This window comes from Vigna radiata, unplaced genomic scaffold (assembly GCF_000741045.1).
Source record: "Vigna radiata var. radiata cultivar VC1973A unplaced genomic scaffold, Vradiata_ver6 scaffold_178, whole genome shotgun sequence".
NCBI lineage: Eukaryota > Viridiplantae > Streptophyta > Magnoliopsida > Fabales > Fabaceae > Vigna > Vigna radiata.
In genome coordinates, this window is record NW_014542554.1 from 813,817 (window position 1) to 820,316 (window position 6,500).

The following is a 6,500-nucleotide window of genomic DNA, read 5'->3' on the forward strand; positions in this document are numbered from 1 at the left end:
AAACACGAATGGAATTTGATGATAATATGGAATAGAAATGAAATCAACTTAGCTGGAACAACCACAACACCGTGAGCAACCTAGGATCTGAATACCACTTGATAGAGTAGCTCCAGCCATGGACGTGGTTTGAGTTGTAGGGGAAGTTGATTGTATTCGAACCAAAGGCAGCGGAGGAGTTTGCTTGGGGTTTGGCAGCCATATGCAGAGATGAACAGTGGTTTAGGTGGTGGTTGAAGAGTTGTTTGGTGGTGTGAAACTAACTCAGGCGGCCTTCACGGAAGGGAGCTAGGTGGAGAAGGGAAAGCTCAATTAGATGGACTTTTGGACAGAGTTTTGGGTGCTAGAAAATGCTTCAGCAGAGGTAAAACTCATTCATCATCAAAAGTGTTTTACATGAAGATGGAAGAGGAGATTTATAGCCTATCTCCTTAGATCTAGACGGTGCTCCATGCTACCATCATTCATGAATCATCATACACGTGGTAGCATGTGCAAAATGTGCTGAAATTTGTTGAATCTAGAAGCTAGACGAAAATGCACTAAATACATGTGCTAAATGTGAAGATAATCTACCATGGTGTATTTAGCACAAGGGGGGGTGCGCTTAATAACCTTTATTCTTCTAGTAATTGGTCTTTGATTCTTTGATGAGCTTGGGCCTCGCGTATCAAATGGTGTAATGATTCACTTTCGTGATTAATTTTCAATTTGTTTAGTTTAGTGTAGGAGAGAGATTGAAAGTGCCTACACAGAAGTCGAATAGTTGCGACACCAAAGTTGAGGCGTTTATGGAGGTTGATCCGACAGGAAGGTTTGGGCGTTACAACGACCTTATCAGTTGAGCTTTTGATCAAGAGGAAGGAATTGAGGTGGCGTGGAATCAGGTTTGGCTCAGGAATTTCAGCGAAGACCCTGTTCTCATCAATCGCCTTCATTCTGAGGTTGAATTGCTCAGAACCCTCAACAACAAGTACATCATCGTCTGTTACACTGTGTGAAAGGATGAGGAATGCCACAACATCAATTTCGTCACAGAGATTTGCACTTCTGGGAACCTTAGGGATTACCGCAAGAAGCACCGTCATTTCTCCATTAAGGCTTTCAAGAAGTGGTCCAAACGGTGTCCTTGAAGGGTTGGAATATCTCCATACTCATGATCCATGCATCATTCACAGGGATCTATATTGCAGCCACATCTTTGTTAACGACAACATTGGGCATGTTACTTTCTTTTGCTTATTATTCGTTCTCATGTTATTCTACTGGTTTTGTTATCTAACTTTAGAAAAGTTGTTGCAGCTTTTGCAGAGAGGAGAGAATTTGACAAAATCTTGAAATACTCAAAGCAGGTAATTTTTTTTTATTAAATTTAGTAGGATCACAAAATTATTTGTGTTGATATTCAATGTTATTGTGTCATTTGTTAGTTTTTTACCACTACCTCTATTACCGACTATTATTTTGAGGGGGTTTTTAACCTCCTTTAGATTTTTGTCACTTTTTTATTTGATGATTATTAAAATATATAATATTGTTTTTTGTTTAATGATTATTAAAATATATAATAACTATCTATTTCCATTAGCTTCTTTTTTTTTCAATTTCAAAATTAAATAAATTTAATTTTTTTAAAATTATTAAATACCAAACAAATATGATTCCTTTGAATAAAAAATGATACCATACAACAAAAGCCCCTGAATAGAAAGAAATTTAGAAAAATAAATTGAGAAACAATTGTATAGTCACATCAAGATAGACTAGAAGTTAATGTAATCTCATTACAGAAGTAGTTACAAAGAAAGAAATGTTACTCAATTCATAATAAACTANGTATAGTTTTATCCTAAAACAATATCATAAACTTCCTAAATGTTACTTCTATCAGATGATTGTTTTGTACCTAAAGGAGACTCTAGCTCATTTCCATCACGAGCTTGCTGAAATAATATAAAAAAAATTAATAAAATAAACTCAATTACATGTACTCACATTTTGTAAATAATATATAAAAAATAATCAAATAGAATTCAGTTTTAAAAGTCATTATTCAAATTTTCCTTAGCTACTGCAGTTACTACTTTACACCATATATAAAATGCAATGGACCAATACTTCTCACACTATGCATATAAATCTTACTGCAACAATCAATAAAGCTAACTACAACACAGACACATACAACAACTACGACACAGATAGATACCAAAAGCCAAAGCACTAACTAAATTCCATTTTCGTTGGACATTATTTCATTACTTTATGGCTTACGTATTCCAATAATGTGTTTCAGAAAAATAACAAATTTTACTTCATCTACCTAAGGCAAAAGAAGGAAAGCAAATAAGCAAGATCAATTCCAGTTAGGGAAATATCACTCTATGAAGAAAAAACAACTAGCTTCCATCTAATGATGTTTTTCTGATGATCAAAATCAATCATTGAAGAATTNGGNTCTGTATATAGAAGTACTGCTAGTTATTAACACAAGAAATTATGTATACAGTTCAACTCTTTGTTCATGTGGAGAGGGTGAAATCATCATAAGTAGAGAACAAAAATATAGAAAGAACAACTAATCCAACTAATCCTTTTGAAAGTAAAAGAATAGATAACTACATTTCATCTNAATCATGTAACCAAACACACATCGATCCAAGCATACCATAAAACAAATAGGCACTGCATACTAATGAATACAATCATGATATATAACAAATAGGCACTAAACTATAATTGTACAATTCAATAATATCAGGTTAAAGGGGAAAAAAAAGAAGAATTGAATTAGATAGATTGAATTTGTTAAAACTATCAATTCAATAACAAATTGTGTGGAAAATAATTCAATACCACGAAATAGTCATTGCATGAGATTAATATCCTAATTATCAGTTTCCCAAGAAGTCTCCACGGTCCCCTCACTTCCCCTAAAAAAAAGCAAACAAAACCACCGAGTGTTAAGAAACTTTCTCTAACATTTGTATTCAACAGCAAAAGGATTTCATTGAACTTATCACATCTGTTAAACTCATTTCCTAAACTCAATTGCATGTGCTCATAGTAATTATCCATTCAATCATATTACTTATACTTATTTAGTATCTTACTTGTGGTTGAGGATCAAAGAAGGTAGCCAATTCATCAGGAATCTTTCCTTCCTTCATTATAATATATGCTTTCAGCGCACCTTCTAAATTCATGTACTTCTATTCCCATTGATTAGTAGATGTTGATGATGTGGCAGTACTAGATGAACCAATGCTTAAATCTGAAAGTCGCATTCTTGTATTTTTGAATGAGTTAGTAGTGTTGGTGTGTATAAGGTCATTGTCATGCAGTTCNGTTAAATCTCAATGTTAACTTCCAAATCAACTCTCCTATACACTTAATCCTCATCTACAGTACACTTGGCACTTCAGAAGAGCCAACAACACCTCAAGATATAACGATATTGTCAATAAGTTACTATTACTAAGACAAGTTTCATTGAACTCGTGTATACTACAGTATGTCCTGCTTAGGAACCTAAAAACTGATTATTGCTGAATGAAATAGAACAGATTACAGAAAATGGGAGAAAGAATTCTCTTTTTCTCTTCCAAGGGCTTATCNTTGTGAAAGGACCAAGACATTGCTTTCTTTTAAATTATAAAAGTCAGAAGAATGACTCTGCCCTAACTAGCCAACTAACACTAACAAACCCCCTAAAACAGTCAGATGGCTTCAAATTACTATGTGACATTAAAACATGGCTCTAGGATTCAAGGGGCTATGATCACCTTAACCATAAAAATGCATAAACTCTAACTCTACAAATGTGCATATTCTTAGCAAATGTGAGTGGACAACTACAAAGAGTGAATTTAATAGTTTTCCTTGTACCTTATCCTGCTGAGTCACAGAGTCCCAATCATCAACAAGTTGTTTCTTCAATGTTAAAGGAATTTGAATCTTGACAAGCATTTCAATAGACCCGTTGCCCTTCTACAAATTAGAAAACAATAATTAGCAGGATATTTTCAATTAGGAATAACGGAAAAAAAAAATTAGAAATTTCATAAACATTAAATCAAATGTCAAACAAACTCAGGTATTTTCATTTTTAAGGAAACAAAGAAAGATTTAAATCTTAATCTCTTCATCTTATTATTTGTTTTAGTTTTAGCCTTACTCCTTTAAAACACCAGATATTTATTATGGCATTTTGATTTTATCACATGAAACAAAAAGCAAGTAAACCAATCAATTCACTATATATGAATAGAAATTGAAAGAAAATGATAAATCTTTCATTCCGTAAATTTCATTAATCGGTCCTCACTTACCCATTCGTCCCAACTGTTGGAAATAACCAATATATTCTTTGTAACCTTTTACATGTAATAATAATAATTTATAGCAAATACTTTCAACAAGTACCTCGTAATCTACTTCCATGGCCATTTAAAATGAGAGCCTCAATCGAAAATTTTCCAAGCACTAACTCTGATTCTCACTTGATACTTTTTTTCTTAAACAAAATAAAAATTACAATATTTCATAACAAATTGTAAACTGAAAGGTTGACTTCTCATGGAAAGGTTACATTTGTACCTCTGTTACATTAAATGAAAGAAGTAAAAGATAAGAAACTCACTTTTTACTCCAACCCTGCAAAAATAGTAAATGAAAAAACCAAAATCAGTAGCATAACCCATAATCACTTGAAATTTTCAAATGTTTAACATTAAGTGAGATTCAGGGCTTATAATCTTTCCGGCTAAAACTTTAATCAATTTGAAAAGTTAAATCAAGGAACACTCAAGAGATGAGGTAATCACTAGAAATTACTAAAGTCGTTTGCAGAATGCAGGAAATTAGGCTGCAAGAGAAGAAATATTATGGTTGAACTTACAAGGTAGTGAACAAAATATTTCCATTCACTCTTTCTAATCTCAGTTTTTTGCACCTGACATAAATCAGGCAGTAGATTAGGTCAAAATTAAGTTTTCAAAGACTAGAAAACTTTCTCGAAGGTGCTTTGGAAAATACATAGTTAAAAATGAATCAAGCATTCTTCATGTGGCAGCTTAACGTAACAAAATTAAAAGATCAAAGGCAAGTAATAGCAGAAGAGATTGAAAACTCACAAGTTCTACAGCAACAGACACAATAAATTCTCCAAAATGACCAACAACAAGCACCAAAATCGCAAGATCCTCAACCAGAGTCAGAGTCACGTCCACAACCAACTATAGAACAACAGAAACAATCACTCCAACAAGCCAACAATAACAAGAGGAAGACCATGGAACAGGGGCTTTCACTTGAGACTGACAAAACAATAACAAGAGGAAGACCACGCAACCACCGCTGCAGCTCTGTCTACCAACGGTTTTGCGACTACGATTCTGAAGGCTAATGGAAGAGACGAACCAGTGTGCGAGGAAGAGAAGAACGAGTGTGCGAGGAAGAAAAGGAGAAAGGAATGAAAGGGATTTTAGGGTTCAGGAATTTTTTAGAGGAAATAAGGGTGTAGTCTGATTTTGAGAGGGAGATGGGTTTCGAGATTTAGATCGATGAAATTTTACAATTTAAAAAAATAATTAGTTTAAAATTTTTAAACAGAAGAAATGTAAAAAATGAAATAAAGGAAGAAAAATATTATTATTTTTGAAGGGGTTATAAACCTCCCTTGAAAACCATTAAAACTCCCGCTATCATTGACAGCTTCATAATTTAAATTAAACATTATGAAATATGTTAATTTGAGGAGGTTTTTCATAACCTCCCCTAAATAACCCCCTCTATATAAGCTCTTTTTTTTTTTTGTAGTGACAATCATCGAATTAAATTTTATCTCTGACTTGCTTGACATTTATCATGTACTTATTTATGATTTGGAAGTCCGAGCATACCTTGCTTAAAGTAGCATCACCTAATGCATGGCAGTTTGCATTCAAACGGAAATAGTTTCCTTATGCTTATGTTGCTTTCATTTTAAGATTATTTTCACATTGCTCATCCGCATTCTAATCTAAGTTGTTTATTTTTTGGGCATCCATATTTTTCTGGTTTATGTATATAGAATAATTCAACCTTCTTTGATTTCAGGGTGCCATAAATTTTGCTCGTATAATGTCTCAAATGGAAGGAGGATGCCCCAAAGACTACAACACAATTACTGATCTATTTCTTCAGGTTTACTTGTAGTTTACCCTTTGGATCTTCATGAAACCTTGTTCTTTGTGTTCGCTTATTATTTATTTTTCAGTTGTAATTTTAGAAGACAATATCACGTACAATCTTGTTTTCCTTTTATATCACTGTGCTCATTTTGTACCCTTTTTGAAAATTGAAACTGAAAAATAATAATAATTATGTGAAAACAAATCTTTCTTTAATTTTTGCTTTTGATAATGCTTTTGATAACTTTATTGCTTAGGCTAATATAGTTTCCTTTACCCTTCAACTATAAGTGATTTGTTTAAACTTTAATATAGGAACCAATTGCA

At 33.0% G+C, this 6,500-nt stretch overlaps 1 pseudogene; it reads left to right on the forward strand.

Moving 5' to 3' along the window:
- Window positions 1-316: 316 nt before the first annotated feature.
- LOC106780377 lies at window positions 317-6,198 on the forward strand (annotated as a pseudogene).
- Window positions 6,199-6,500: the final 302 nt, after the last annotated feature.